This window comes from Nyctereutes procyonoides, unplaced genomic scaffold (assembly GCF_905146905.1).
Source record: "Nyctereutes procyonoides isolate TBG_1078 unplaced genomic scaffold, NYPRO_anot_genome, whole genome shotgun sequence".
Taxonomy (NCBI): Eukaryota; Metazoa; Chordata; class Mammalia; order Carnivora; family Canidae; genus Nyctereutes; species Nyctereutes procyonoides.
The window spans coordinates 69,898,354-69,913,791 of record NW_026575051.1 but is presented as its reverse complement, the minus strand read 5'-3'; the positions used below and the strand labels follow the sequence as shown (position 1 = coordinate 69,913,791).

Sequence of the window (15,438 nt, the reverse complement as noted above, 5' to 3'; positions counted from 1 at the left end):
CAAGCGTCTCCGAGCTGTAGACCTTACCCTGCTCTTGCTTTCTGTAGTGAGGAAGTCGGCTATGTTTTGAACACATGGACTTGATGGTTAAACATATCAATCACATCTCGGCTTTTTCGACACACCCACCTAAATTTACATTCCACTGAGTTTAGTAGAAATGAAGCAAAACAAATACTATGGGTTTCAAGCCGTCAGGTTAGTTACCTTGACCTAAGTGACAGTCACAGTAAGTAGTTTGAAGTGTTCATGGTCCAACCAGTTTGAGGACACCTCTCTATAGCACTTCATTCATTATAAGTTCAGAAAGGTCAATTAATGTGACTCAATCTATTCTAATGCGATGCTTTCTCATCATTTGCCATTGTTTACATTTATCTCTTTTAAACTCTGCTTCCATGCTATCTCCACAGTTTATTTTAATATTTGATAATGTATAGAACAGTGTTTTAGAATTGACACAATTCTTTGGTAAATGTCAAGCTTGTTTCCTCCTGAATCCTTGTCTCGTGCGAATTCATTTTCACAGTGATGTTGATGCCAGGGAGTGATAAGGATCTACTTACAGACCTCTTTGGGGACTTTAGCTTTCAGGAAACAGGAAAGCTGTTCCTGTAACACTTACCTTAAATACATAAATTGTGGTGAGCAGTTTAAATTATGTGAGTGGGCTAGCTTTTAAAAATTCCTTGAAATGCTTTGATATTGAACTTGGAGTCAAATAGGACATATTGGGTGGAGAGAAAATGGGATACAGTGAGGTTGTAAATCATCAAGGTCTACTGAATTAATATATTTTAATACAAGTCATAATAACAGAAGAATGGTGATATTTTATATTCTTCGACGATTATTTGAAAATTATCTGTTTCTTCTTTGCCTGCCTTTTCTGGTCTTTTCCAAGTCACTCATGTGAAAAGTCACTTATTTCTTAGAATAACCTCCCGTATAAGTTTTTAGCTAAGGATTGAAACATGGGCATTTTTATCATACCAAGATTATTTCCTTTCTTCTCTCTTTCTGCCTGCCTATGTCAAATGTCTGGGAAGACAGTTTCTTCCTTGACTAGATCCTGAAGGATGTTTGCTTGTTTGTTATCAAAACATAAACATTTCCCATAGCACGATTCTTTGTATTTGTCTTAAATTTTTTTGCTATAGTTTCATAGAAAAACAAATTTAAGGGAACTAAAATCTTTCTTGTCTCTTATCAAGCGGAGTCATCTTAAATTCTAATTTCAGTTTTTACAACACATTCCTGTTTTCCGAGTGACCTGTGGATTGCTCTTCTTTCCATACATTTTCACATCCATGTCAGTAAGTTTAGGTTTTTCTTGCCCATTTGACCAAAGTCTATCCTTATTGTCTTCTTCATCTCCTCCTCATTATCTTAACCACTTTTTATCAAGATCTCATTCTAGACAGGGTTTTAGGACCTATCTATATGGCTTATACTAGATTTACAACAACTTACAAGCTTTCCAGATAGGAAACTGAAGCTAAGATAGAGTGGTAGACCAAATAACAACCCCCCCCCCCCACCAAAAAACATCCACACTAATCTCCAGAACACAAAACATGTTTTACCTTATATGGTAAAAGGGATTTTGCAGCTGTAACTAAGGTTTGGACCTTGAGAGGGGGGAGATTTTTGAAGGGTTATCTGGGTGAGTCCAATCTAATCACATGAAATCCTTAGATACAGAAAACCTTTCTTGGTGAGGTTAGAGAGAAATGTGATGAAGAGGAAAGTTGCTGGCTTTGGAATCAAAGAAGAGACTACAAGGAGGAAAAAAATCAGGCAATCCTAGAAGCTAGAAAATAAAAGGGAAACAGATTGTTCTTTAGAGCTTCTAGAAAGAACACAGCCCTGTCAACAATTTAATTTTAGCCTGAGTCTCACCAACGACCAGAGCTGTTAGATAATAGATTTGTACCGTTTAAGCTAGTAAGTTTGTGGTAACTTGTTACAGCGGCAATGGAAAACTGGTAGAGAGAGAGAGGTTAAGTGTCTGTTTATGGTCACACAACATTTTAAGAGTTGGAGCCAAGATGTCATGGCTGATTGATCTACTTTGCCTTCCTCCATGCCATGCTGCTTTCTTAGTAGCCAAGAGAGAGAACTAATATTTCTTTCAGCATGCAGAGCTAAGTACATTTTCTTTATTTGTTTTTCTGTCCAGCCTCTGGGCTGTTAATTCATCATTGGTCTTGAATATCTAGCACGGTGTACACTTCTTAATAGAACCCAGTTTAGGAAAGAGAGAAGAGAAATACCCATAATCGGGGTGACTGTGCTATAGTACTCCACCAACAACGGGGTTGAGAAAGCAAGAGATGAACATTGAAAAACATACATAGAACCAATATCCGTCAAGTGGTATTTGCCAAGAATAAAAAAAAAAAAAAAAGGCCTTGAGTTCAACAACGTTACAGGAAAAGGCACATTGCATTCCAGAATGCCCTGGATGTTAAATTACAAGTTAAGTGAGTATCTAGTTTGTGTGACAAAGGCTGTTGCTGAATCTCCTACCCACACACCCAGCTCATTATTTCACTGTCTCCCTATTGTTCTATTTACTCAGGAAAAACAAAGAAGGTGATTTGTAAATATTGACTAAACAAAGGACACTTTAGAAAAGATTCCAAGAACTCCCTGTGCTTTCATTACCATGACACTGCCATGACACTGGAGTTACCTTCTAAAGAGGGGAGGGTCGTAGCTGACAGCGGTCCAGCTGCTCCCACAGCTTGAGAGACTGCCTTGCTGCAGGGACACATCAGGCCACAAAGCAGGTAACAGTGCAGCGGGAGTGGGCTGGGGCACGTGGTCAGAGGGTTGAAATCATTGCATAACCTCTTGTTTTGCACAAATACTTATGGAATACAGTCTCCTCTTTTCCACAGTGGGAATTCCTGAGTATTAGGTCTGAAGTCTGAATAAGTAAAGGACGAGTAAATACATAAACATCAAACAGCTTTTCTTCTGTAAGAAACAAGGTTATTAACTACTATAACAGAACACTAATGGTAACCATGAATTACCTCTTCATTTAAGAGGTGTTTTTTTTTTTTGTTTGTTTGTGTGGGTTTTTTGTTTTGTTGTTTTGTTTTTTTTTTGTTTTTGTTTTTGTTTTTTTTTTTAAGTAGACTCTACGCTCAATGCAGGGCTTGAATTCATGATCTGAGCTGAGATGAAGAGTCAGACACTCAACAGACTTGAGCTATCCGGGGGGGCCTTAGCAGTATTTTAAAAACAGTGTCCGTTCTCTATTTGTGATTCTTAAACAAAGGCTGATTCTGAATTTGGGGGAATGGCCTATTGACTCTTCAAGATTCAGTTTTTCTGAAATTATTCCATGATCACTTTGGGTGGGTATTGCCATCTTCCTCGGCCCTGCCCATGAGAACCGAGGTGGTTTCATCCAGACCCAAAGGCATCCTCCTACCAACACAAAACTAAAAGCACAACAGTATTAGAAAAAGTCAACTATCTTTAAAAAAAATTCTCATCCCGATATTCATTAGACGAAGCCTGTCCTTGGCCCTCTTTGCTAGCTGCTCACTTTTCTGATGTACTGGTGCAAGAAACAAGACGCCACCTAAGACATTGGCTCTGCCGTTCTAATTTTACCCCCATGTTCCAAGTGAGAGTGGAGATTACAGTTTCCTCTTGGTTGTGAAAACTTCTGTAGACTCTGTAAAAGAAGTTTCTATCTGAGACTGATCCAAGGACTCTTTAAGATGGGAAGTCTTGGGCCATTTGGAATTTGACATTTTACAACTGGAGTAGAGAGAAAATAAGGCAACAGAGAAGTAAATATCTGGTCTCACCCAAAGCTATCTTCACTGGACAGATCTGAATAAAGGTATTCACCTTGAATAATTGCCTATTGCCCTGAAGTATTTTAACTTGACAACAATTATTTATTTTAAAATCAATTTCTACAGAGCTTCTTACTGCATGGAAGATTGACATTTGTGTGTCTTTGCTTCTCTCTTTCAATTTATAATAAGCTTTAACAAATACAGGGCAGTGTATACCCAGAGATAGCTGTGTTCTATTTCTGGACATTTGAATGGCAGCAACTTCCTCTTTTAAAACAAAGACTTTGACTTCTTTCCAAATACCCTTTCATGCCAGGCTACTCAGTTCACATTGCCCTGACTTTTTGCTCCCTAGGCTGGGTCAGGCCATCCCATGAAGCACCTATACGAACTGGGGCTGACCCACATGTCCTGCTACTGCTCTCTTCTTACCACAAGGATGTAGGAGAGTGTATTTATTTGCTGCCCAATATCCACTCTTCTGTCTTCTGTTAGCCATATCCATCTTACCATCACAGGGGTGACCTCACTGTGAAATAAAGTCCAGAGTTAACCACAACTGAGGATGGAGACACATTCCTAATGAAACTGTCTGAGAATGTAGATCCAACCATGACTTTGCCCTGGAATTCTGAGTTATAGGAACCAAAGCTGTGTTTTTTTCCTCTTAGGTTTATTTGCAAAGCATTTTTCTCACTTGCAACTGAGTCAAGTCTTATTTTTATGAGTAGAAGGATAATATATCACAGAGGCTTTCTAATTGTATCTCGAGGATCCCAGAGTGAATGAAATGACTTCATTATTCATTTCAGAAAATAGGGTCTGGAGAGGTATCTGCACTATCATTTTTTTTTTTTTTGTGCGCACAACAGACATTACTAATCAATTGATATGGTGAGCTCTGAGTATTGCAAGAGGCCCCATCATGCACCCCAAGAAGGTGGGGTGGTATATAAAATGAACCTATCCTGATTCTAGTATCTTTCTGGTCAGAAAACAAAAAGAAAAAAAAAAAAAAAGGAAGTCTGCCTAGGGGATCAACTTGCCACTTCCTCGCACCCAGTAGTTAACACTGTCTGACCTCAGGGGCCATGGAAAACCCTATAGTATTTGCCCAAATCCTACTCTGTATTCTCTGACTCCTCAAATTTTCCATCAGAGCTTCAATATTTGTCTTTACATCTCAATGGTTGTTTATAATCTATGCATAAAGCATTTAAGAAACTTACAATCACAGTATCCTTTGGGGCAAAGGTCTAGAAAAAAATGGAATGGATGGTTAGATCTTATTTTTTATTTTGTTGGTTCTGCAGATTGGACTTTCAAAATAAACTTAGGTAAAACAAGCATAATAAGTTGGACTTTCTAACTTTATGCATGAGTTGATTTTGTTTTTAAAAAGGCAAGAAGATAATCTGTTTGCTTATTTGTCTATCATTGTATTTAAAAGCCAAATAATCACAGAATCTACAGGCATAGCCTTGTGCCCATTCATTCATTCAACGAGTATTTGAGGCTCTGCTTTATACTGGGTTTTGTACCAGGTCATAGGCACAGCTGTGACCCAGCAGACACTCTCTGCCTTCACAAAGCTTCCATTCCAGTGTCCAGAGTTTCTCTAAGCAACTCACCCAGATTTTCTCTTATTTTTATCACAGTGCTGGGAAGATGGTTTTATTTTATAGATGAGGAGGTTACAAAGCTAGAGATGATAATTTCTTTGCCCCATGTGTCAGAGTATTAAGCGGAGGAAGTGGAATCTGAGTCGAGGCAGTCTGACTCCTCGGGCTGCAGGTAACACCGGGACACCTACATGGCTCCCAATGTCTGAGAGAGAGTGTGCAAGTAATACCTATTATTGTTAAATGTCTTTAGGGAAAATGTACTTAAAATTGTCTTTCGATCACTTGAGTTTGGCCAAAGGATGTGAGAACAATTTTTCTGGAGCATAAGAAGGAAAGAGCAAGAAGCTAGAACTAAGGTGGCAGTGAGTAGAGGAAGAAGAAGACGAGGAGAAGGGGGTGAGAAGGAAAGAGGAGAAGGTGAGGAAGAGGAGGAGGTAGGTCACCTCTATGAAGGGAATGGTGACAGAACCAACACTGGCTTGGGTGCTTGGTCCTCGGTGGTTGGCACCTAACACACTACATCATTTAATTCTCACCACAGCTGTGGGTCACTCCAGAGCTCACATTCTTGCAGCTCAACCAGTCCTTGGACAGTTTTGTCTGGATTCATTAATTCATTTCATTTCTGGGGTGGACCAACCTAGCACCCCCCCTCCCCCCCCAAAGTGAGGATATGAAGATTCAGAGGGGCGGCATCTAGAGAGTGGTGCAGCAGGACTGGCCCTCTCTGGGAAGAGCATCCATACAAAGAATATTCACTTTGGAAACTTTAGTATTATTTGGTAGTGACATTTCTGGATGTAAAGTTGTGGTGAGCCTCAGGACTGGGTTCAGTCTTTTCTCAATGACTATAACAAAGAATTTAGTCTGCTGCCACAGAAGGTAGCATCTAACCAGGGAAACTAATGTTGAGCAGACAAGGACTTCCATGGACCGAGGCTTCCTGGATACGCCCAGCCCCTAGAAGCTGAGAGCACAGCTTTTTGTTTGTGGATTCCTGGTTTAATGGTGGGTGTGAGTGTATTTCTCTGGGCCTGAGATTATGTGAGACAGTGTGTGTGTGTGTGTGTGTGTGTGTGTGTGAGACCAGCGTGGAGTTTTAGAAAAATTATTCCCCACGGAGGTATAAGTTCCCTCCAGAGTTGAGCGCTCTGTTGCTAGCTATTTTTTAGACAGCAGCATGAGGAGCCGGACAACCTTTATTTAAACAGTTGTTGTTTCTCCTGACCCCAGGTTAGCCTTAGAAAAGTTCTTCCTCCACAATTATTTTAGAGTTACCAAGAGAAAATTCCAGACATATCTAGGCCATCCTTAAAAAAAAAAAAACAAGAAAAACAAAAAAACAAAACAAAAAAACCCAGCCCTCCTTTGTGGTGTTACATTCAGATAGGAGACTAAATGTGACCTCATTTAACTATTTGGTCTGTCAAAAAGGAGTGTCATGCCCACCACTGTTATTTTGAGTGGGTTCCTGCAAAAATTAAGTTTTTATGTGTTCTAGTAGGCAATGTACAATCTTTAGTCTGAAGCACAAATTGTAGCCCTGTATAAGCTATCTAGTACTATATAACTAATTGCTCTCAAAAACTTAAGAGGCTTAAGAGAGTAAACACTTATTATCTCAAAATTTCTGTCCAGAAGTGGCTTAGCTGGGGATTCTGTGTCAGCAGCTCTCACAGGCTGCAGTTCAAAGCTTGGCCAGAGCTCAGTCCTCCCAAGGCTCGGCTGGGGGAGGATCTCTGACCAAGCTTACTGCTGTGGCTGTTGGAGGCCTGAGAAGATCCACTTCCCAGCGCACTTGCGTGGGCCTCTCATCAGGACTGCCTGACAAAGGCAGTTGGCTTCTCGGAGCAAGCAATCCAAGGGAGAAGGGAAAGCTTCTAAGACAGAAGGGCAAACATCTTATGACCTGATCTCAGGAATGACACCCATTGCATCTGCTGTACTCTGTTCATGAGACGTGAGTTATTAGGTCCTGTCAAAGTGGCTAAAATGAGCAACACAAGAAACAACAAGTGTTGGCAAGGTTGTGGAGAAATAGGAACCCTTGTGCACTGCGGTGGGAATGCAAACTGGTGCAGCCACTGAGGAAAACAGTATGGAACTTCCTCAAAGGTTAAAAATAGAACTTCTCTACCATCCAGTAATCTTGTTACTGGGTATTTACCCCCAAATTACAGAAACACTAATTCAAAGGGATCCGCGTACCCCTATATTATTGTAGCATGATTTAAAATAGCCAAATTATGGAAGCAGCTCAAGTGTCTGCTGATTGATGAATGGATAAGGAAGGTGTGATGTATATACACAACGGACTATTACTGAGCCATAAAAAAAAGAATGAAATCTTGCCATTTGCAACAACACGGATGGAGCTAAGTCAGTCAGAGAAAGACAAATACCATATGATCTCACTCATGAAGCAAAACAAATGAGCAAAGGGAAAAGAGACAGAGAGAGAGAGTGCATGAAAGATAAACCAAGAAACAGATTCTTTTTTTTTTAATTTTTTTTATTTATTTATGATAGTCACACACACACACACACACACACACACACACACAGAGGCAGAGACACAGGCAGAGGGAGAAGCAGGCTCCATGCACCGAGAGCCCGACGTGGGATTCGATCCCGGGTCTCCAGGACCGCGCCCTGGGCCAAAGGCAGGCGCTAAACCGCTGCGCCACCCAGGGATCCCCAAGAAACAGATTCTTAACTATAGAGAACTGATGGTTACCAAAGAGAGGGTAGATGGATGCATGCAATAAATAGGTGATGGCGATTAAGGAGGGCACTCGTCATCAGCACAGGAAACATATGGACTGTTGAATCCCTACATTGTACACTTGAAACTAATACAACACTATATGTTAACTATACTGGAATTAAAAAAAAAAAGAAAAAAGACATGGGTTACTAGGTTCAGTCTACATTCAAGGAGAGGAATTGCACAAGGGCTGACTATAGGAAGGATCATTGGGAACTGTCTTAGAGGCCACCTCACCACCGGCCCAACGCAGAAACCTTCCTGTCTATGGATATTCTTGATCACTAAATACAAATAGACATTTAGGTTCCCTCCATTCAATAGTTGGTGAGGTCAAAATAATGCTGTTGGTAATTCTAAAGCAGAGCTAAGCAGAGCTTGTCTTTTCCTAAGCAGAACAAAAGTAAACAATAGGAGGTACATGTGAGAAGAAATCTGCTTCAGAGAACACATAAAGACAACTGAGCCAGTTCCTTTATGTCAGCATTTATCAAGGCCTATGTGTAGGGGACGCTCTGCTGTGCGTGAAGTTGTCCTCTGGTCTCCATGCACACAAAAAGTACATTGTCTATTTAGGAAGGTAAGACAGAAAAAAAAAAAAAAGAAGACTAAGAAAATGGAATAATAGTATGAGTTTACATTAATATGAAGCACGTAAGTTGGTATAAAGACATCACATGGGAACAGGGTCAGGAAACTTTCTATAAAGGTAAAAGCCACATTGGATATACCTTAGGCTTGCAGGTCACATGTGGTCTCTGTTTCTCCTCTTCCTTCTCCTCTTCTTTCTCTTCACCTTCTTCTTTTTGTATAACCTTTTAAAAACGTGAAAAGTGTTCTTAGCTTGTTGGTCAAACAAGCACAGCCCAGCTTTGGCTTATAGACTGTAGGGTGCCAATACTTTTCCATATCTCTCTTCTTTAATCACTTGTGAACGATTTTTATCTCCCAATCCATCTTCAACAGATATTTTTACAGGAGCCAATAAAAATTAATTACTAGGAAAAACCCCCCAAAGGAATCGTGATGCTTGATTTTATATAGTTGGAGGTTATTTTTGTATATTAACGTTCAATTTGGTGAACTTTCCATAAAGCAGATTGCTCTCCATAATGTGGGTGGGCCTTGTGCCATCAGTTGAAGGCCTGGCAGGAACAAAGGTTGGCCTCTCCGAACAAGAGGGAATTCTCCAGCAGACTGCCATGAACTAAACGGCACCATCAGCTCTCCTGGGTGTGGTGCCTGCCGGCCTACGCTACAGGTTTAGACTTGCCAAACTCCATAATCGCCTGAGCCAGCTCCTTATAATAAATCTCTTTCTATATGTATGTACACGTCCTGTTGGCTCTGTTTCATTGGAGAACTGTGACTCATACAGGCACATAAAACTCAAATCCCCATTTTTTATTATTTAGATTCAAAGGCATACGTTTTCTTGGTCACTTTGTTATAAAAGTTTCTAAGTGCTTCCTCTTAATTTCTATACTTATCTCACTGTAGACCAGTTGTAGGTTATGTTGTGCTGCTTTCCTGCAGACCACTCTCTAGCTGGAATTGCTCCAGGAAGTTGGATAGGCAGGAAAATCCCCGTGTGTTGTTTGGCCAGAGAAGCTGAGCTTGAGCTATGCCCTGCAGCAAAGGGTGCAGGAACTCCTACGGGAGCACCCTGTCACTCCAGGTTCATCCTAGGAAGAGCATATGTGCATCTTTGTGTGTGGGGTTGGGGTGGGAGAGGTTAGGGCACAACTGAGATGGGGGAATCAGGTCAAGCAGTAAGCTTCCTTTTCATTAGAAAAAGAGGGATTACAGCTTAGCCCCATAGGCAATGAGGGATCACTATAGATTTTTCAGTAAGGTCATTATGGACATGACAAAAAAAAAAAAAGTGTTGTTTTAGGACTATTAATCTGGGGCAACGGAAGGAGAGAGTTACCGTGTTGTTGGGATGAGCATTCTTGGGCAGTGGATGAGTGGGTAGTGAGAGGTGATATTGGAAATACAGAGAGAGGCCAAATTATGAAGTTAAGGAGTCATGGAAAGATTTTTAAATAGGGGCAATCTTTACCAATTAAGATTAATGAAGAGAATTTTGGATTAATCCAGGCATAATGAGATAACGAGAGCCTGGATTGCCATGGCAGCCAGGGCTCTATTCATGTTGCTTAGCCCAAGATTGGCTTAATACACGATTCAATGGCTCCGGATGGTGGCAAATGAATACATCGTCAGACCTGGAAAACAGAGTGTCTGGTCTCGGATCAGACTGTGTGTGAATAACAAGGCGCACTTACACGTATGAACTATACGCGTAATAGTGTTGGGGGCTGATGCTGTTTTTTTCTAGTATTGGAAAAGGCACCTTGGATAATCTTCTTCTGGGGTTTACATCTATTTTGCAAACGCCATTGATAACCAGACTTCGTTTCTTTGATTAGCAGACTGTCTCCTAAATTAGTTAGAACATATAGGCTTTAAGATATGAGCAAGATGGTACTGTTTAGTTCTAATCTAGAAATTTGAATTCACGTGCAGAAGTTTGAAATACAAGATGATGATTGACTTACAGCAATATAATTTAGAAAATTTGTTCCATTACTTGTGCTTGGAAAACCAGCCCCTTACTTTTCATAAAATCATTAAAAAAGGTTTTCTAAGGCTCTCTTTTCCATACGGTTGGGAGTAATCAGACCTACACTCCAGCCTGTGTGGTACGTGTCACTCGAGAGCAGAATCACTCAGACAAGGCCAACCCAATTCCTCCGTCTCGGTTGGACTGGTGGGAGATGTCATTCTCTACTGTCTCCCGGAGAGGAAATAGTCTGACCTCTTTCTCCCCCTCTGAGTCGAAGGATGGCTGGGTTGATGTATCAAGGCCACCTTTATCTGTGCACACGCTAGGTGAGTTCATGTTCTCAGCAGAACAGCCAATTTATTTGGAACAGTCGTTCTCCAAACGTGGTCTCCAGATCAGAATCATCAGCCCCACTGGGGAACTTGGTAGAAATGCAGATTCCCTCAACCCCCGACCTGACCAGCTCTATCAGAAACTCTGGGGGTGCAAGGCCGCAATCTGCGTTGTAACAAGCCTTCCGGGTTATTTTCACGCATGCTCAAGTTTGTGAATCAGTGGGTTAGAAGGAAAACCTCATTCCGAGTTTGATTGTTGAACCCAGGGCTTCAGTCTTAAACCGGATCAATAGATCTCTGAGTTTGTTTTGGCAAGAAATTGAACAATCGAATCATCAGCAAGGAGTCAATCATGGTGTCGAAGAGAGACTCTGAAGGGGTGACTGGGTAGGAAGTGAGGGAGTCGGCTCCCTGGGAACTCCTGCTCAAAGCTGGGGGTGTTTCTGCACTCCATACGGGGATACTCTGCACCTTGAAAAAGGATGCAGGTTTGCTAAGTGGTTATGCATTAACTTACCAGCGGCACCACCTGTGGCTCCCCAGGCTCCCAGCCCTCGGCCTGAGCCGGCAGCTCTGCCCAGCGAAGGAAGCCAAGCCGAGCGCTGCCCGTAAGGGGAGGCACACGGGACACCCCACATCCCTCGTTTCAGCTTGCTAGGGACGCTCCTGTGCCTTCGTTCCTTTGGGAGCAAACTATTAAAAATGAGATATTGACTAAATTCAAGGGCAGGGCTAAAAAATACCTTTTTCTCCAGCAAATGGTATTGAGACAGATTTTCCCAGGACCTAAGCTATTCTTTGGCCGCAAGTGTACCTTTGGAAGGGTTTCCCTGCACAGGAAGCAAACCAGCTGGGTGCGCTTCACACAACAGACAGATTTGACCACGTTTGAAAATCATACTTTTGTAAACCAAATAACATTTTAAATTCAGCAGGGAAATTGCCACTTAAAAGGAATTTCCTGGCAGCTCTTTTGCCAAGAATATAATCATCTCATTATTTATTTCTTATGAAAAAGAAATCTCTGTATTGCAATAAAAGCATAGAATTTTCAAGGAGGTGGAAAACTCTTGTTATTAGTTCTTTCTTTCTTCTTTCTCTCTCTCTCTTTCTTTCTTTCTTTCTTTCTTTCTTTCTTTCTGTCTCTTTCTTTTTCTTTCTCTTTTTCTTTTTGGGTTGACAAAGCCTTAAGCAAAAGAAAAATTCCTGTTTCCAATTTTTGTTGAAAATCTTTCTAAAATGCTTAAAATTGACTTTTTAAAATTAGTGGGCAGTGGCTATAAATCAAAACTTCCCTGCTGGTTAAAGACTGTGCAGCCCATTTCTATCAGCGAGACAGTGAGAGACGTGGCTTCTGTGCTGACCATGAAAGGATACACTGAGAGTTATTTATCAGAATAAAACTTCTAGCTTTATTTCTTTTTACTTAAATGTTTGGTAGAGAAGAGCATCGGTTTACTCAGACACTTTTGGAGGTTGGGCCCTGGTTGACATTTGTACCAGGCACACCTACTGAGAGTGTGTCTATGTTTGGAAAAACTAATATTTAGGAAATGATCTGAGTTAAGATCTCTCTGGGTTTGACATGCGATCACATTCTCGCTGAAAAAAAAAAATCGTTGTTTAAGCCTGTGGTCTCTGTTTTAACATTTTGCTGTTGTTGAGATTAAAGTCAAATTAACCAATTTGAGATTAAATGAGAAACGGCTCACAAACAGGCCTCTCAACCCGGTCACTTGGGGCAGCCCCCTCTGCAGGTGAGCAGGACAGGACGGAAAGCCACGATGAGACCTCGCTCACTAACCTACACTGGGATTAATTTAAATTCAGCCAAGTTCATGCAGTTACTATGATTATTATTAATCCCTGACTCTTGGTGCCACTGGCGATACAAAGATAAATAAGAGATGGTCCCTGCCCTCAGAGAGAGCTCACAGCCGAGGGTGGAAAAGCTGCTGTATTTGGGGGGACAGGGTGTGATTTGAGAGGGGCGGGTCCAGTTAAGAGAAGAATAATCTGGAATCTTTAAACCTGCTTAGGTGGTGGAGCATGTGGGTGCCCCTGGGGACCACTATGGAATGCCGATCCCTTCTACTTCATCACAGAAACTAGAATCTCAAGCACAAAGTATGACTATTTAAATCTATAGATGAGCTGAAAAACCACACCTGTGAACTCCCAAGCCCCCCAAAATAACACCAAGTTGTGGAGCTAAGCAGGATGGACCGTTCCTCCATTTTCCTGTTCTTATTAATATACTGCTCGCTAACCCATTTTGTCATCTCTAGCACTTGTCACCAGACAAGCAGTAGCAGGTGCCACAAGTTGAAGGAAAATGAAGACTTGAGAAAATTCCTTCCATTAGCTTAGCTTAAAGCTGCTCTTTGGGAAATGATGGGCTCTCGATTTCTAGAGCAGCCCGGAGAGCCCGGAGGTTCTGTTGAGAGGGTATAGGAGCGGCTGAGGTAGAGGAGGGATGGGCCTTGTGTCCAGAAGGATTTATTGTCATCCCAGTGCCAGTCAGGAAGGCCCTCCAGAAAGTTCTCCGCTGCTCCTTGGGGCGGGGAAAGGACAGACATTCCTAAATGGTAAGGACGTGCCTCGCTCAACGTTGCACCTTCCTTAGTACTAATATTGTCCCAGAAAGTCGGTGCTTAATAAGGTGACTGTTGAATGGCACCACGAGCTGGAATTTGGAACACGCGTCCCTATTAAAACAATGTTGTCCTGGTTGTCAGGTTTTAAGGAGATAGTGTTAGGTCAATAATAAAAAGATACAAATGGGTTAGATGCATGTTATGGGCCGATCTTGGAGGTCATCCTATTTATGACATTATTTATGCAGAATGGCGCCTTCTTAAATTTTTGATTCAGTTAGCAAATACTTATCTCTAGATGATCATGTACCAAGGACCTGCTGGGCAGGTTGGGCCTCAGTTTCCCCTTGAGTTAAATGGAGATAAAACAATTCTTGGGGTGCTTGGGTGGTGGCTCAGTGGGTCAAGTGTCCGGCCCTTGATCTCAGCTCTGGTCTTGATTTCAGGGTCTTGATCTCAGGGGCGTGAGATGGAGCCCTGCGTTGGGCTCTACTCTGGGCACAGAGCCTACTTGAAACAAACCAAAACAATTCTTACTTAACCTCATAGGTCTGTTATGGAGATGAAATGAATTATAATTTGTAAAAGTGCTTTGAAGAGTGCCTGCCTTATAAAAAACGCTTAAGAAATATTAGCTAGCACTCAGTATGAGAGGTTTGCCCCACTGAGTAGAGTATTCCTACAAAACCTTCCATAGGCTGTCATGTTGTAAAGCAAAGAAGCCATTACTATTAATTTACTATTGATTTTGAAATTAATACATTAATTTCAAATTAATTTCAGATTAATTTGTTAATTAATTTGAAAAATGTGGGGGTGTTCCCAGGCTCCAAAAATTCTTTCTCCCAGGCTTTTCTGATACCTTACGCCACATCTGGCTAATGGATGCACAAAATAAATAGAGATAAAGCCGAGATGCTCACAACAGACACGGGTCGAAGCTCTGGCAGCTGATGCGGAGATGCTGAGTGTGGCTTCTGGGGAAGAGCGTGGGGGGCCGCTCTCGCTGCCGGGGCGCCCTGCCTCTGTAACAGCCACCGCAAAACAAACCCCGGATGCTGTTTCTGCTTTTCACCTCTTTCTCCTAAAAGGGAAAATCGTCTTTGAATTTCTCCTGGTGAGCAAACACCAGCAGTACTCAGGTAGGCCTTTCATAACAGCCGAGCGACGCGGCATAAAGTTTTGAGACGCAGGTGATCCCTGGATTGTACACAGACACGGTCCCTTCCCCGGCTGGAAATTGAAACACTTTTCTGTAACAGAGCATCTTGGTGGCCGAGGGCAGGCTGTATAATCAGAGTTTCTTGGTATTCTGGTCTTGAAGGGACCAGCTGTTCTCCGCAGTCGGGGCTGCACTGCCTGTGAGCAGTTGGTGTTTGTCTGTGTGGTTGGACTGGTGAGCAGACCCCTCTAGGTTTTCCCCCCGGGGCTGGGGGAGAGCAGAGCAGAGCAGAGAAGTTTCCGTCTCCGGAAACTCTACCCAGTGGCTGTGCCTCCTGGGAACCTGCAGCTCTCCCCTCTGCACGTGGACGTACGGCCAGGAAGGCCTGAGGCCCACACGTGTGACGAGCCTGCTGTCAGAAGCTCTTAGCTTTGTCCATGCGAGGGACTCGCACGACCTGCAGAAATCCCACTAAAGGCGAAGTTTGATAGTTTGAGATAAAGACTTTTTGCCCTGACCTGGAAGAGGCAGGCAAAAGGAAAAGTTTCACTTC

General features: G+C 42.1%; 1 long non-coding RNA gene across 1 annotated transcript in view; it reads left to right on the top strand.

Annotated features, from left to right (window-relative positions):
• Nucleotides 1-2,707: 2,707 nt before the first annotated feature.
• Nucleotides 2,708-15,438, top strand: part of LOC129512332 (uncharacterized) — a 71,545-nt gene continuing 58,814 nt past the window's right edge. Inside the window, exon 1 of the long non-coding RNA XR_008665027.1 lies at nucleotides 2,708-2,795. This is a non-coding gene — a long non-coding RNA (uncharacterized LOC129512332). The remainder of the gene's footprint in view (nucleotides 2,796-15,438) is intronic.